Source organism: Carassius carassius, chromosome 1, assembly GCF_963082965.1.
Source record: "Carassius carassius chromosome 1, fCarCar2.1, whole genome shotgun sequence".
Classification (NCBI taxonomy): Eukaryota; Metazoa; Chordata; class Actinopteri; order Cypriniformes; family Cyprinidae; genus Carassius; species Carassius carassius.
This window is the reverse complement of record NC_081755.1, coordinates 4,646,163-4,660,750: the sequence shown is the minus strand read 5'-3', so window position 1 is coordinate 4,660,750 and position 14,588 is coordinate 4,646,163. Positions and strand designations below refer to the sequence as shown.

The window sequence follows — 14,588 nt, the reverse complement described above, 5'->3', positions numbered from 1 at the left end:
TATTCCCTGCATATTGCGCTTAATAACTCTATTTGACATCAAGCATATTCCGCACTTTATTTGTATTCATTAATACATGTTCACTCTTACCTTATGTGTCAATTACTGTAAGTGGTAATAATACATACAGCGAAATAAACGATTGAGCAAAATCCCTAAGGGTCGACACGTTATATCATCGTTAAGATATAAGCCGTCATATCGCCCACCACAACAACCAATTAAGTACACGGTAAACGGAAACAAATAAAGTAATAAAGCAATATTACTCACATTGCTCGTTGATAATTTTGTATTGCGCGCTCGTCAGAATAGACTCCGTCACCAGTGTCGCCATCCAATCTCACAGAGCAGCGATTGGCTCTCATAGCTCACTTTGGAGAGCGCGCACAGCGAATGGTGCCTGAAACCTCACATTGGTGAGCGAGCTCAGCGATTGGCTCTCTTCCAATCCGACAATGACAGCCGATCCTGATCCAGGTAGCGCCACAGAGACTGGCGGCGTATGCTCCTATGGGTAACGGTCACAAAACAATTTGAAGCTGGCCGCGTCTCACAGGTTAACTGCAGCACTAGTCCTGTGTCAGCAAACTGAGGTCAAGGGAATGACACCCGTTGGGAGGGGCGAGAGAGAGCTAAAGGGCACGCCCAACGTGGGGCTCGAACCCACGACCCTGAGATTAAGAGTCTCATGCTCTACCGACTGAGCTAGCCGAGCGAATGTAGTCAAATGATCAAGGCTGACCGCTATTTTGATAAGTGCCAAACATTTCATGCGCAAAACGGAGCCTCGCTTCTCGCACAGGCTGACAAAACATCTCGCGGGTAAGGTTGGGGTAAAGCCTAGCGGTAGGCTTAGAGCAGGGGTGTCCCAACTCTATCCTGGAGGTTCCTTGTCCTGCCGAGCTTGGCTCCAAGCACAAAGAAACACACCTGAAGCTGCTGATCCCGCTCTCACCACGTAGACTAGAAACTTCCAGGCAGGTCTGATGGAGCTGGCTGGAGCGAAACTCTACCTGACAGGGGCCCTCCAGGACAGAGTTTGGACACAACTGGCTTAGAGTGTTCTCTGTGTGTTTTAGCCATGCCTGTTGCTGGGGAATACAGATTGAACGAGCAGAGCTCTTGTCCAACAGCCTGAAAGGCTATTAGTTCGGCCAACTCATCAAACGTTCCAGGTATGGAGTTCTGTCTCGCTGTGTGAATACCGTTTGCAAACTCCGACAGCATATGACTGGAAAGCCATTTTGGTGCCATTTTGTGGCGCTCTTAGAGAGAGTTTTGATCAGGACCTCCCTTCACACATAGGCCTCTACCACCCGGAAAACAAAACACGAACACTCCGCGTACACGCCACAGCAAACTTGAGCTGACACAAACATTCACTTAGCACCCTTTGTCTTCTTTTAACACAAGACGACTTGCAAAGCTGTTCACTCTCAAAAGGGGCTACGGATGCTGCTCCACGCATGCGTCAGCGGACACGTGTGCTAAATTCTGTTCTTGCCGACAAGGCTGTGAAAAGCTTCCTTCGTCCCTGGGTGGGCTCGAACCACCATCCTTTCGGTTAACAGCCGAACGCGCTAGCCTATTGCGCCACAGAGACTGGCGGCGTATGCTCCTATGGGTAACGGTCACAAAACAATTTGAAGCTGGCCGCGTCTCACAGGTTATCTGCAGCACTAGTCCTGTGTCAGCAAACTGAGGTCAAGGGAATGACACCCGTTGGGAGGGGCGAGAGAGAGCTAAAGGGCACGCCCAACGTGGGGCTCGAACCCACGACCCTGAGATTAAGAGTCTCATGCTCTACCGACTGAGCTAGCCGGGCGAATGTAGTCAAATGATCAAGGCTGACCGCTCTTTTGATAAGTGCCAAACATTTAATGCGCAAAACGGAGCCTCGCTTCTCGCACAGGCTGACAAAACATCTCGCGGGTAAGGTTGGGGTAAAGCCTAGCGGTAGGCTTAGAGCAGGGGTGTCCCAACTCTATCCTGGAGGTTCCTTGTCCTGCCGAGCTTGGCTCCAAGCACAAAGAAACACACCTGAAGCTGCTGATCCCGCTCTCACCACGTAGACTAGAAACTTCCAGGCAGGTCTGATGGAGCTGGCTGGAGCGAAACTCTACCTGACAGGGGCCCTCCAGGACAGAATTTGGACACCCCTGGCTTAGAGTGTTCTCTGTTTGTTTTAGCCATGCCTGTTGCTGGGGAATACAGATTGAACGAGCAGAGCTCTTGTTCAACAGCCTGAAAGGCTATTAGTTCAGCCAACTCATCAAACGTTCCAGGTATGGAGTTCTGTCTCGCTGTGTGAATACCATTTGCAAACTCCGACAGCATACGACTGAAAAGCCATTTTGGTGGCATTTTGTGGCGCTCCTAGAGGGAGTTTTGATCAGGACCTCCCTTCACACACAGGCCTCTACCACCCGGAAAACAAAACACGAACACTCCGCGTACACGCCACAGCAGACTTAAGCTGACTCAAACATTCACTTAACACCCTTTGTCTTCTTTTAACACAAGACGACTCGCAAAGCTGTTCACTCTCAAAAGGGGCTACGGACGCTGCTCCACGCATGCGTCAGCGGACACGTGTGCTAAATTCTGTGCTTGCCGACATGGCTGTGAAAAGCTTCTTTCGTCCCTGGGTGGGCTTGAACCACCATCCTTTCGGTTAACAGCCGAACGCGCTAGCCTATTGCGCCACAGAGACTGGCGGTGTCTGCTCCTGTGGGTAACGGTCACAAAACAATTTGAAGCTGGCCGCGTCTCACAGGTTAACTGCAGCACTAGTCCTGTGTCAGCAAACTGAGGTCAAGAGAATGACACCCGTTGGGAGGGGCGAGAGAGAGCTAAAGGGCACGCCCAACATGGGGCTCGAACCCACGCCCTGAGATTAAGAGTCTCATGCTCTACCGACTGAGCTAGCCGGGCGAATGTAGTCAAATGATCAAGGCTGACCGCTCTTTTGATAAGTGCCAAACATTTAATGCGCAAAACGGAGCCTCGCTTCTCGCACAGGCTGACAAAACATCTCGCGGGTAAGGTTGGGGTAAAGCCTAGCGGTAGGCTTAGAGCAGGGGTGTCCCAACTCTATCCTGGAGGTTCCTTGTCCTGCCGAGCTTGGCTCCAAGCACAAAGAAACACACCTGAAGCTGCTGATCCCGCTCTCACCACGTAGACTAGAAACTTCCAGGCAGGTCTGATGGAGCTGGCTGGAGCGAAACTCTACCTGACAGGGGCCCTCCAGGACAGAATTTGGACACCCCTGGCTTAGAGTGTTCTCTGTTTGTTTTAGCCATGCCTGTTGCTGGGGAATACAGATTGAACGAGCAGAGCTCTTGTTCAACAGCCTGAAAGGCTATTAGTTCAGCCAACTCATCAAACGTTCCAGGTATGGAGTTCTGTCTCGCTGTGTGAATACCATTTGCAAACTCCGACAGCATACGACTGAAAAGCCATTTTGGTGGCATTTTGTGGCGCTCCTAGAGGGAGTTTTGATCAGGACCTCCCTTCACACACAGGCCTCTACCACCCGGAAAACAAAACACGAACACTCCGCGTACACGCCACAGCAGACTTAAGCTGACTCAAACATTCACTTAACACCCTTTGTCTTCTTTTAACACAAGACGACTCGCAAAGCTGTTCACTCTCAAAAGGGGCTACGGACGCTGCTCCACGCATGCGTCAGCGGACACGTGTGCTAAATTCTGTGCTTGCCGACATGGCTGTGAAAAGCTTCTTTCGTCCCTGGGTGGGCTTGAACCACCATCCTTTCGGTTAACAGCCGAACGCGCTAGCCTATTGCGCCACAGAGACTGGCGGTGTCTGCTCCTGTGGGTAACGGTCACAAAACAATTTGAAGCTGGCCGCGTCTCACAGGTTAACTGCAGCACTAGTCCTGTGTCAGCAAACTGAGGTCAAGAGAATGACACCCGTTGGGAGGGGCGAGAGAGAGCTAAAGGTCACGCCCAACGTGGGGCTCGAACCCACGACCCTGAGATTAAGAGTCTCATGCTCTACCGACTGAGCTAGCCGGGCGAATGTAGTCAAATGATCAAGGCTGACCGCTGTTTTGATAAGTGCCAAACATTTCATGCGCAAAACGGAGCCTCGCTTCTCGCACAGGCTGACAAAACATCTCGCGGGTAAGGTTGGGGTAAAGCCTAGCGGTAGGCTTAGAGCAGGGGTTTCCCAACTCTATCCTGGAGGTTCCTTGTCCTGCCGAGCTTGGCTCCAAGCACAAAGAAACACACCTGAAGCTGCTGATCCCGCTCTCACCACGTAGACTAGAAACTTCCAGGCAGGTCTGATGGAGCTGGCTGGAGCGAAACTCTACCTGACAGGGGCCCTCCAGGACAGAGTTTGGACACCCCTGGCTTAGAGTGTTCTCTGTTTGTTTTAGCCATGCCTGTTGCTGGGGAATACAGATTGAACGAGCAGAGCTCTTGTTCAACAGCCTGAAAGGCTATTAGTTCAGCCAACTCATCAAACGTTCCAGGTATGGAGTTCTGTCTCGCTGTGTGAATACCATTTGCAAACTCCGACAGCATACGACTGGAAAGCCATTTTGGTGGCATTTTGTGGCGCTCCTAGAGGGAGTTTTGATCAGGACCTCCCTTCACACACAGGCCTCTACCACCCGGAAAACAAAACATGAACACTCCGCGTACACGCCACAGCAAACTTAAGCTGACACAAACATTCACTTAAAACCCTTTGTCTTCTTTTAACACAAGACGACTCGCAAAGCTGTTCACTCTCAAAAGGGGCTACGAACGCTGCTCCACGCATGCGTCAGCGGACACGTGTGCTAAATTCTGTGCTTGCCGACATGGCTGTGAAAAGCTTCTTTCGTCCCTGGGTGGGCTTGAACCACCATCCTTTCGGTTAACAGCCGAACGCGCTAGCCTATTGCGCCACAGAGACTGGCGGTGTCTGCTCCTGTGGGTAACGGTCACAAAACAATTTGAAGCTGGGCGCGTCTCACAGGTTAACTGCAAAACTAGTCCTGCGTAAGCAATCTGAGTTCAAGAGAATGACACCCGTTGGGAGGGGCGAGAGAGAGCTATAGGGGCACGCCCAACGTGTGGCTAAACCCACGACCCTGAGATTAAGAATCTCATGTTCTACCGACTGAGCTAGCCGTACGAATGTAGTCAAATGATCAAGGCTGACTGCTGTTTTGATAAGTGCCAAACATTTCATGCGCAAAACGGAGCCTCGCTTCTCGCACAGGCTGACAAAACATCCCGCGGGTAAGGTTGGGGTAAAGCCTAGCGGTAGGCTTAGAGCACGGGTGTCCCTACTCTATCCTGGAGGTTCCTTGTCCTGCCGAGCTTGGCTCCAAGCACAAAGAAACACACCTTAAGCTGCTGATCCCGCTCTCACCACGGAGACTAGAAACTTCCAGGCAGGTCTGATGGAGCTGGCTGGAGCGAAACTCTACCTGACAGGGGCCCTCCAGGACAGAGTTTGGACACCCCTGGCTTAGACTGTTCTCTGTTTGTTTTAGCCATGCCTGTTGCTGGGCAATACAGATTGAACGAGCAGAGCTCTTGTCCAACAGCCTGAAAGGCTATTAATTCGGCCAACTCATCAAACGTTCCAGGTATGGAGTTCTGTCTCGCTGTGTGAATACCGTTTGCAAACTCCGACAGCATATGACTGGAAAGCCATTTTGGTGGCATTTTGTGGCGCTCTTAGAGAGAGTTTTGATCAGGACCTCCCTTCACACACAGGCCTCTACCACCCGGAAAACAAAACACGAACACTCCGCAGCAAACTTGAGCTGACACAAACATTCACTTATCACCCTTAGTCTTCTTTTAACACAAGACGACTCGCAAAGCTGTTCACTCTCAAAAGGGGCTACGGACGCTGCTCCACGCATGCGTCAGCGGACACGTGTGCTAAATTCTGTTCTTGCCGACAAGGCTGTGAAAAGCTTCCTTCGTCCCTGGGTGGGCTCGAACCACCATCCTTTTGGTTAACAGCCGAACGCGCTAGCCTATTGCGCCACAGAGACTGGCGGTGTATGCTCCTATGGGTAACGGTCACAAAACAATTTGAAGCTGGCCGCGTCTCACAGGTTAACTGCAGCACTAGTCCTGTGTCAGCAAACTGAGGTCAAGAGAATGACACCCGTTGGGAGGGGCGAGAGAGAGCTAAAGGTCACGCCCAACGTGGGGCTCGAACCCACGACCCTGAGATTAAGAGTCTCATGCTCTACCGACTGAGCTAGCCAGGCGAATGTAGTCAAATGATCAAGGCTGACCGCTGTTTTGATAAGTGCCAAACATTTCATGCGCAAAACGGAGCCTCGCTTCTCGCACAGGCTGACAAAACATCTCGCGGGTAAGGTTGGGGTAAAGCCTAGCGGTAGGCTTAGAGCAGGGGTGTCCCAACTCTATCCTGGAGGTTCCTTGTCCTGCCGAGCTTGGCTCCAAGCACAAAGAAACACACCTGAAGCTGCTGATCCCGCTCTCACCACGTAGACTAGAAACTTCCAGGCAGGTCTGATGGAGCTGGCTGGAGCGAAACTCTACCTGACAGGGGCCCTCCAGGACAGAGTTTGGACACCCCTGGCTTAGAGTGTTCTCTGTTTGTTTTAGCCATGCCTGTTGCTGGGGAATACAGATTGAACGAGCAGAGCTCTTGTTCAACAGCCTGAAAGGCTATTAGTTCAGCCAACTCATCAAACGTTCCAGGTATGGAGTTCTGTCTCGCTGTGTGAATACCGTTTGCAAACTCCGACAGCATATGACTGGAAAGCCATTTTGGTGGCATTTTGTGGCGCTCTTAGAGAGAGTTTTGATCAGGACCTCCCTTCACACACAGGCCTCTACCACCCGGAAAACAAAACACGAACACTCCGCGTACACGCCACAGCAAACTTGAGCTGACACAAACATTCACTTAGCACCCTTTGTCTTCTTTTAACACAAGACGACTCGCAAAGCTGTTCACTCTCAAAAGGGGCTACGGACGCTGCTCCAAGCATGCGTCAGGTGTGCTAAATTCTGTTCTTGCCGACAAGGCTGTGAAAAGCTTCATTCGTCCCTGGGTGGGCTCGAACCACCATCCTTTCGGTTAACAGCCGAACGCGCTAGCCTATTGCGCCACAGAGACTGGCGGTGTATGCTCCTATGGGTAACGGTGACAAAACAATTTGAAGCTGGCCGCGTCTCACAGGTTAACTGCAGCACTAGTCCTGTGTCAGCAAACTGAGGTCAAGAGAATGACACCCGTTGGGAGGGGCGAGAGAGAGCTAAAGGGCACGCCCAACGTGGGGCTCGAACCCACGACCCTGAGATTAAGAGTCTCATGCTCTACCGACTGAGCTAGCCGGGCGAATGTAGTCAAATGATCAAGGCTGACTGCTGTTTTGATAAGTGCCAAACATTTCATGCGCAAAACGGAGCCTCGCTTCTCGCACAGGCTGACAAAACATCTCGCGGGTAAGGTTGGGGTAAAGCCTAGCGGTAGGCTTAGAGCAGGGGTGTCCCTACTCTATCCTGGAGGTTCCTTGTCCTGCCGAGCTTGGCTCCAAGCACAAAGAAACACACCTGAAGCTGCTGATCTCGCTCTCACCACGTAGACTAGAAACTTCCAGGCAGGTCTGATGGAGCTGGCTGGATCGAAACTCTACCTGACAGGGGCCCTCCAGGACAGAGTTTGGACACCCCTGGCTTAGAGTGTTCTCTGTTTGTTTTAGCCATGCCTGTTGCTGGGGAATACAGATTGAACGAGCAGAGCTCTTGTCCAACAGCCTGAAAGGCTATTAGTTCAGCCAACTCATCAAACGTTCCAGGTATGGAGTTCTGTCTCGCTGTGTGAATACCGTTTGCAAACTCCGACAGCATATGACTGGAAAGCCATTTTGGTGGCATTTTGTGGCGCTCTTAGAGAGTTTTGATCAGGAACTCCCTTTACACACAGACCTCTACCACCCGGAAAACAAAACATGAACACTCCGCGTACACGCCACAGCAAACTTGAGCTGACACAAGCATTTACTTAGCACCCTTTGTCTTCTTTTAACACAAGACGACTTGCAAAGCTGTTCACTCTCAAAAGGGGCTACGGACGCTGCTCCACGCATGCGTCAGCGGACACGTGTGCTAAATTCTGTTCTTGCCGACAAGGCTGTGAAAAGCTTCCTTCGTCCCTGGGTGGGCTCGAACCACCATCCTTTCGGTTAACAGCCGAACGCGCTAGCCTATTGCGCCACAGAGACTGGCGGTGTATGCTCCTATGGGTAACGGTCACAAAACAATTTGAAGCTGGCCGCGTCTCACAGGTTAACTGCAGCACTAGTCCTGTGTCAGCAAACTGAGGTCAAGAGAATGACACCCGTTGGGAGGGGCGAGAGAGAGCTAAAGGGCACGCCCAACATGGGGCTCGAACCCACGCCCTGAGATTAAGAGTCTCATGCTCTACCGACTGAGCTAGCCGGGCGAATGTAGTCAAATGATCAAGGCTGACCGCTCTTTTGATAAGTGCCAAACATTTAATGCGCAAAACGGAGCCTCGCTTCTCGCACAGGCTGACAAAACATCTCGCGGGTAAGGTTGGGGTAAAGCCTAGCGGTAGGCTTAGAGCAGGGGTGTCCCAACTCTATCCTGGAGGTTCCTTGTCCTGCCGAGCTTGGCTCCAAGCACAAAGAAACACACCTGAAGCTGCTGATCCCGCTCTCACCACGTAGACTAGAAACTTCCAGGCAGGTCTGATGGAGCTGGCTGGAGCGAAACTCTACCTGACAGGGGCCCTCCAGGACAGAATTTGGACACCCCTGGCTTAGAGTGTTCTCTGTTTGTTTTAGCCATGCCTGTTGCTGGGGAATACAGATTGAACGAGCAGAGCTCTTGTTCAACAGCCTGAAAGGCTATTAGTTCAGCCAACTCATCAAACGTTCCAGGTATGGAGTTCTGTCTCGCTGTGTGAATACCATTTGCAAACTCCGACAGCATACGACTGAAAAGCCATTTTGGTGGCATTTTGTGGCGCTCCTAGAGGGAGTTTTGATCAGGACCTCCCTTCACACACAGGCCTCTACCACCCGGAAAACAAAACACGAACACTCCGCGTACACGCCACAGCAGACTTAAGCTGACTCAAACATTCACTTAACACCCTTTGTCTTCTTTTAACACAAGACGACTCGCAAAGCTGTTCACTCTCAAAAGGGGCTACGGACGCTGCTCCACGCATGCATCAGCGGACACGTGTGCTAAATTCTGTGCTTGCCGACATGGCTGTGAAAAGCTTCTTTCGTCCCTGGGTGGGCTTGAACCACCATCCTTTCGGTTAACAGCCGAACGCGCTAGCCTATTGCGCCACAGAGACTGGCGGTGTCTGCTCCTGTGGGTAACGGTCACAAAACAATTTGAAGCTGGCCGCGTCTCACAGGTTAACTGCAGCACTAGTCCTGTGTCAGCAAACTGAGGTCAAGAGAATGACACCCGTTGGGAGGGGCGAGAGAGAGCTAAAGGTCACGCCCAACGTGGGGCTCGAACCCACGACCCTGAGATTAAGAGTCTCATGCTCTACCGACTGAGCTAGCCGGGCGAATGTAGTCAAATGATCAAGGCTGACCGCTGTTTTGATAAGTGCCAAACATTTCATGCGCAAAACGGAGCCTCGCTTCTCGCACAGGCTGACAAAACATCTCGCGGGTAAGGTTGGGGTAAAGCCTAGCGGTAGGCTTAGAGCAGGGGTTTCCCAACTCTATCCTGGAGGTTCCTTGTCCTGCCGAGCTTGGCTCCAAGCACAAAGAAACACACCTGAAGCTGCTGATCCCGCTCTCACCACGTAGACTAGAAACTTCCAGGCAGGTCTGATGGAGCTGGCTGGAGCGAAACTCTACCTGACAGGGGCCCTCCAGGACAGAGTTTGGACACCCCTGGCTTAGAGTGTTCTCTGTTTGTTTTAGCCATGCCTGTTGCTGGGGAATACAGATTGAACGAGCAGAGCTCTTGTTCAACAGCCTGAAAGGCTATTAGTTCAGCCAACTCATCAAACGTTCCAGGTATGGAGTTCTGTCTCGCTGTGTGAATACCATTTGCAAACTCCGACAGCATACGACTGGAAAGCCATTTTGGTGGCATTTTGTGGCGCTCCTAGAGGGAGTTTTGATCAGGACCTCCCTTCACACACAGGCCTCTACCACCCGGAAAACAAAACATGAACACTCCGCGTACACGCCACAGCAAACTTAAGCTGACACAAACATTCACTTAAAACCCTTTGTCTTCTTTTAACACAAGACGACTCGCAAAGCTGTTCACTCTCAAAAGGGGCTACGAACGCTGCTCCACGCATGCGTCAGCGGACACGTGTGCTAAATTCTGTGCTTGCCGACATGGCTGTGAAAAGCTTCTTTCGTCCCTGGGTGGGCTTGAACCACCATCCTTTCGGTTAACAGCCGAACGCGCTAGCCTATTGCGCCACAGAGACTGGCGGTGTCTGCTCCTGTGGGTAACGGTCACAAAACAATTTGAAGCTGGGCGCGTCTCACAGGTTAACTGCAAAACTAGTCCTGCGTAAGCAATCTGAGTTCAAGAGAATGACACCCGTTGGGAGGGGCGAGAGAGAGCTATAGGGGCACGCCCAACGTGTGGCTAAACCCACGACCCTGAGATTAAGAATCTCATGTTCTACCGACTGAGCTAGCCGTGCGAATGTAGTCAAATGATCAAGGCTGACTGCTGTTTTGATAAGTGCCAAACATTTCATGCGCAAAACGGAGCCTCGCTTCTCGCACAGGCTGACAAAACATCCCGCGGGTAAGGTTGGGGTAAAGCCTAGCGGTAGGCTTAGAGCACGGGTGTCCCTACTCTATCCTGGAGGTTCCTTGTCCTGCCGAGCTTGGCTCCAAGCACAAAGAAACACACCTTAAGCTGCTGATCCCGCTCTCACCACGGAGACTAGAAACTTCCAGGCAGGTCTGATGGAGCTGGCTGGAGCGAAACTCTACCTGACAGGGGCCCTCCAGGACAGAGTTTGGACACCCCTGGCTTAGACTGTTCTCTGTTTGTTTTAGCCATGCCTGTTGCTGGGGAATACAGATTGAACGAGCAGAGCTCTTGTTCAACAGCCTGAAAGGCTATTAGTTCAGCCAACTCATCAAACGTTCCAGGTATGGAGTTCTGTCTCGCTGTGTGAATACCATTTGCAAACTCCGACAGCATACGACTGGAAAGCCATTTTGGTGGCATTTTGTGGCGCTCCTAGAGGGAGTTTTGATCAGGACCTCCCTTCACACACAGGCCTCTACCACCCGGAAAACAAAACACGAACACTCCGCGTACACGCCACAGCAAACTTGAGCTGACACAAACATTCACTTAGCACCCTTTGTCTTCTTTTAACACAAGACGACTCGCAAAGCTGTTCACTCTCAAAAGGGGCTACGGACGCTGCTCCACGCATGCGTCAGGTGTGCTAAATTCTGTTCTTGCCGACAAGGCTGTGAAAAGCTTCCTTCGTCCCTGGGTGGGCTCGAACCACCATCCTTTCGGTTAACAGCCGAACGCGCTAGCCTATTGCGCCACAGAGACTGGCGGTGTATGCTCATATGGGTAACGGTCACAAAACAATTTGAAGCTGGCCGCGTCTCACAGGTTAACTGCAGCACTAGTCCTGTGTCAGCAAACTGAGGTCAAGAGAATGACACCCGTTGGGAGGGGCGAGAGAGAGCTAAAGGGCACGCCCAACGTGGGGCTCGAACCCACGACCCTGAGATTAAGAGTCTCATGCTCTACCGACTGAGCTAGCCGGGCGAATGTAGTCAAATGATCAAGGCTGACTGCTGTTTTGATAAGTGCCAAACATTTCATGCGCAAAACGGAGCCTCGCTTCTCGCACAGGCTGACAAAACATCTCGCGGGTAAGGTTGGGGTAAAGCCTAGCGGTAGGCTTAGAGCAGGGGTGTCCCTACTCTATCCTGGAGGTTCCTTGTCCTGCCGAGCTTGGCTCCAAGCACAAAGAAACACACCTGAAGCTGCTGATCTCGCTCTCACCACGTAGACTAGAAACTTCCAGGCAGGTCTGATGGAGCTGGCTGGATCGAAACTCTACCTGACAGGGGCCCTCCAGGACAGAGTTTGGACACCCCTGGCTTAGAGTGTTCTCTGTTTGTTTTAGCCATGCCTGTTGCTGGGGAATACAGATTGAACGAGCAGAGCTCTTGTCCAACAGCCTGAAAGGCTATTAGTTCAGCCAACTCATCAAACGTTCCAGGTATGGAGTTCTGTCTCGCTGTGTGAATACCGTTTGCAAACTCCGACAGCATATGACTGGAAAGCCATTTTGGTGGCATTTTGTGGCGCTCTTAGAGAGTTTTGATCAGGAACTCCCTTTACACACAGACCTCTACCACCCGGAAAACAAAACATGAACACTCCGCGTACACGCCACAGCAAACTTGAGCTGACACAAGCATTCACTTAGCACCCTTTGTCTTCTTTTAACACAAGACGACTTGCAAAGCTGTTCACTCTCAAAAAGGGCTACGGACGCTGCTCCACGCATGCGTCAGCGGACACGTGTGCTAAATTCTGTTCTTGCCGACAAGGCTGTGAAAAGCTTCCTTCGTCCCTGGGTGGGCTCGAACCACCATCCTTTCGGTTAACAGCCTAACGCGCTAGCCTATTGCGCCACAGAGACTGGCGGTGTATGCTCCTATGGGTAACGGTCACAAAACAATTTGAAGCTGGCCGCGTCTCACAGGTTAACTGCAGCACTAGTCCTGTGTCAGCAAACTGAGGTCAAGAGAATGACACCCGTTGGGAGGGGCAAGAGAGAGCTAAAGGGCACGCCCAACGTGGGGCTCAAACCCACGACCCTGAGATTAAGAATCTCATGCTCTACCGACTGAGCTAGCCGGACGAATGTAGTCAAATGATCAAGGCTGACCGCTGTTTTGATAAGTGCCAAACATTTCATGCGCAAAACGGAGCCTCGCTTCTCGCACAGGCTGACAAAACATCCCGCGGGTAAGGTTGGGGTAAAGCCTACCGGTAGGCTTAGAGCACGGGTGTCCCTACTCTATCCTTGTCCTGCCGAGCTTGGCTCCAAGCACAAAGAAACACACCTGAAGCTGCTGATCCCGCTCTCACCACGGAGACTAGAAACTTCCAGGCAGGTCTGATGGAGCTGGCTGGAGCGAAACTCTACCTGACAGGGGCCCTCCAGGACAGAGTTTGGACACCCCTGGCTTAGAGTGTTCTCTGTTTGTTTTAGCCATGCCTGTTGCTGGGCAATACAGATTGAATGAGCAGAGCTCTTGTTCAACAGCCTGAAAGGCTATTAGTTCAGCCAACTCATCAAACGTTCCAGGTATGGAGTTCTGTCTCGCTGTGTGAATACCATTTGCAAACTCCGACAGCATACGACTGGAAAGCCATTTTGGTGGCATTTTGTGGCGCTCCTAGAGGGAGTTTTGATCAGGACCTCCCTTCACACACAGGCCTCTACCACCCGGAAAACAAAACATGAACACTCCGTGTACACGCCACAGCAAACTTAAGCTGACACAAACATTCACTTAGCACCCTTTGTCTCTTTTAACACAAGACGACTCGCAAAGCTGTTCACTCTCAAAAGGGGCTACGGACGCTGCTCCACGCATGCGTCAGCGGACACGTGTGCTAAATTCTGTGCTTGCCGACAAGGCTGTGAAAAGCTTCCTTCGTCCCTGGGTGGGCTTGAACCACCATCCTTTCGGTTAACAGCCAAACGCGCTAGCCTATTGCGCCACAGAGACTGGCGGTGTATGCTCCTATGGGTAACGGTCACAAAACAATTTAAAGCTGGCCGCGTCTCACAGGTTAACTGCAGCACTAGTCCTGTGTCAGCAAACTGAGGTCAAGAGAATGACACCCGTTGGGAGGGGCGAGAGAGAGCTAAAGGTCACGCCCAACGTGGGGCTCGAACCCACGACCCTGAGATTAAGAGTCTCATGCTCTACCGACTGAGCTAGCCGGGCGAATGTAGTCAAATGATCAAGGCTGACCGCTGTCTTGATAAGTGCCAAACATTTCATGCGCAAAACAGAGCCTCGCTTCTCGCACAGGCTGACAAAACATCTCGCGGGTAAGGTTGGGGTAAAGCCTAGCGGTAGGCTTAGAGCAGGGGTGTCCCAACTCTATCCTGGAGGTTCCTTGTCCTGCCGAGCTTGGCTCCAAGCACAAAGAAACACACCTGAAGCTGCTGATCCCGCTCTCACCACGTAGACTAGAAACTTCCAGGCAGGTCTGATGGAGCTGGCTGGAGCGAAACTCTACCTGACAGGGGCCCTCCAGGACAGAGTTTGGACACCCCTGGCTTAGAGTGTTCTCTGTTTGTTTTAGCCATGCCTGTTGCTGGGGAATACAGATTGAACGAGCAGAGCTCTTGTTCAACAGCCTGAAAGGCTATTAGTTCAGCCAACTCATCAAACGTTCCAGGTATGGAGTTCTGTCTCGCTGTGTGAATACCATTTGCAAACTCCGACAGCATATGACTGGAAAGCCATTTTGGTGGCATTTTGTGGCGCTCCTAGAGAGAGTTTTGATCAGGACCTCCCTTCACACACAGGC

At 51.7% G+C, this 14,588-nt stretch overlaps 23 non-coding genes across 23 annotated transcripts; all 23 read right to left on the bottom strand.

Moving 5' to 3' along the window:
* Positions 1–645: 645 nt before the first annotated feature.
* trnak-cuu (transfer RNA lysine (anticodon CUU)) lies at positions 646–718 on the bottom strand. Its single transcript has one exon. It is a non-coding gene; the product is annotated as a tRNA-Lys (tRNA).
* An 814-nt stretch (positions 719–1,532) lies between these two features.
* Positions 1,533–1,606, bottom strand: trnan-guu (transfer RNA asparagine (anticodon GUU)). The gene has a single exon. It is a non-coding gene; the product is annotated as a tRNA-Asn (tRNA).
* Positions 1,607–1,755: 149 nt separating this feature from the next.
* On the bottom strand, positions 1,756–1,828 carry trnak-cuu (transfer RNA lysine (anticodon CUU)). The gene has a single exon. It is a non-coding gene; the product is annotated as a tRNA-Lys (tRNA).
* Positions 1,829–2,642: 814 nt separating this feature from the next.
* On the bottom strand, positions 2,643–2,716 carry trnan-guu (transfer RNA asparagine (anticodon GUU)). The gene has a single exon. It is a non-coding gene; the product is annotated as a tRNA-Asn (tRNA).
* Positions 2,717–2,865: 149 nt separating this feature from the next.
* trnak-cuu (transfer RNA lysine (anticodon CUU)) lies at positions 2,866–2,937 on the bottom strand. The gene has a single exon. It is a non-coding gene; the product is annotated as a tRNA-Lys (tRNA).
* An 814-nt stretch (positions 2,938–3,751) lies between these two features.
* On the bottom strand, positions 3,752–3,825 carry trnan-guu (transfer RNA asparagine (anticodon GUU)). Its single transcript has one exon. It is a non-coding gene; the product is annotated as a tRNA-Asn (tRNA).
* A 149-nt stretch (positions 3,826–3,974) lies between these two features.
* trnak-cuu (transfer RNA lysine (anticodon CUU)) lies at positions 3,975–4,047 on the bottom strand. Its single transcript has one exon. It is a non-coding gene; the product is annotated as a tRNA-Lys (tRNA).
* Positions 4,048–4,861: 814 nt separating this feature from the next.
* On the bottom strand, positions 4,862–4,935 carry trnan-guu (transfer RNA asparagine (anticodon GUU)). Its single transcript has one exon. It is a non-coding gene; the product is annotated as a tRNA-Asn (tRNA).
* A 1,025-nt stretch (positions 4,936–5,960) lies between these two features.
* Positions 5,961–6,034, bottom strand: trnan-guu (transfer RNA asparagine (anticodon GUU)). The gene has a single exon. It is a non-coding gene; the product is annotated as a tRNA-Asn (tRNA).
* Positions 6,035–6,183: 149 nt separating this feature from the next.
* On the bottom strand, positions 6,184–6,256 carry trnak-cuu (transfer RNA lysine (anticodon CUU)). Its single transcript has one exon. It is a non-coding gene; the product is annotated as a tRNA-Lys (tRNA).
* An 807-nt stretch (positions 6,257–7,063) lies between these two features.
* On the bottom strand, positions 7,064–7,137 carry trnan-guu (transfer RNA asparagine (anticodon GUU)). Its single transcript has one exon. It is a non-coding gene; the product is annotated as a tRNA-Asn (tRNA).
* A 149-nt stretch (positions 7,138–7,286) lies between these two features.
* On the bottom strand, positions 7,287–7,359 carry trnak-cuu (transfer RNA lysine (anticodon CUU)). Its single transcript has one exon. It is a non-coding gene; the product is annotated as a tRNA-Lys (tRNA).
* Positions 7,360–8,171: 812 nt separating this feature from the next.
* On the bottom strand, positions 8,172–8,245 carry trnan-guu (transfer RNA asparagine (anticodon GUU)). Its single transcript has one exon. It is a non-coding gene; the product is annotated as a tRNA-Asn (tRNA).
* Positions 8,246–8,394: 149 nt separating this feature from the next.
* On the bottom strand, positions 8,395–8,466 carry trnak-cuu (transfer RNA lysine (anticodon CUU)). Its single transcript has one exon. It is a non-coding gene; the product is annotated as a tRNA-Lys (tRNA).
* Positions 8,467–9,280: 814 nt separating this feature from the next.
* trnan-guu (transfer RNA asparagine (anticodon GUU)) lies at positions 9,281–9,354 on the bottom strand. The gene has a single exon. It is a non-coding gene; the product is annotated as a tRNA-Asn (tRNA).
* A 149-nt stretch (positions 9,355–9,503) lies between these two features.
* trnak-cuu (transfer RNA lysine (anticodon CUU)) lies at positions 9,504–9,576 on the bottom strand. Its single transcript has one exon. It is a non-coding gene; the product is annotated as a tRNA-Lys (tRNA).
* Positions 9,577–10,390: 814 nt separating this feature from the next.
* On the bottom strand, positions 10,391–10,464 carry trnan-guu (transfer RNA asparagine (anticodon GUU)). Its single transcript has one exon. It is a non-coding gene; the product is annotated as a tRNA-Asn (tRNA).
* Positions 10,465–11,493: 1,029 nt separating this feature from the next.
* Positions 11,494–11,567, bottom strand: trnan-guu (transfer RNA asparagine (anticodon GUU)). Its single transcript has one exon. It is a non-coding gene; the product is annotated as a tRNA-Asn (tRNA).
* A 149-nt stretch (positions 11,568–11,716) lies between these two features.
* Positions 11,717–11,789, bottom strand: trnak-cuu (transfer RNA lysine (anticodon CUU)). Its single transcript has one exon. It is a non-coding gene; the product is annotated as a tRNA-Lys (tRNA).
* Positions 11,790–12,601: 812 nt separating this feature from the next.
* On the bottom strand, positions 12,602–12,675 carry trnan-guu (transfer RNA asparagine (anticodon GUU)). The gene has a single exon. It is a non-coding gene; the product is annotated as a tRNA-Asn (tRNA).
* Positions 12,676–12,824: 149 nt separating this feature from the next.
* On the bottom strand, positions 12,825–12,897 carry trnak-cuu (transfer RNA lysine (anticodon CUU)). The gene has a single exon. It is a non-coding gene; the product is annotated as a tRNA-Lys (tRNA).
* Positions 12,898–13,700: 803 nt separating this feature from the next.
* On the bottom strand, positions 13,701–13,774 carry trnan-guu (transfer RNA asparagine (anticodon GUU)). The gene has a single exon. It is a non-coding gene; the product is annotated as a tRNA-Asn (tRNA).
* A 149-nt stretch (positions 13,775–13,923) lies between these two features.
* Positions 13,924–13,996, bottom strand: trnak-cuu (transfer RNA lysine (anticodon CUU)). The gene has a single exon. It is a non-coding gene; the product is annotated as a tRNA-Lys (tRNA).
* Between the last annotated feature and the right edge of the window lie 592 nt (positions 13,997–14,588).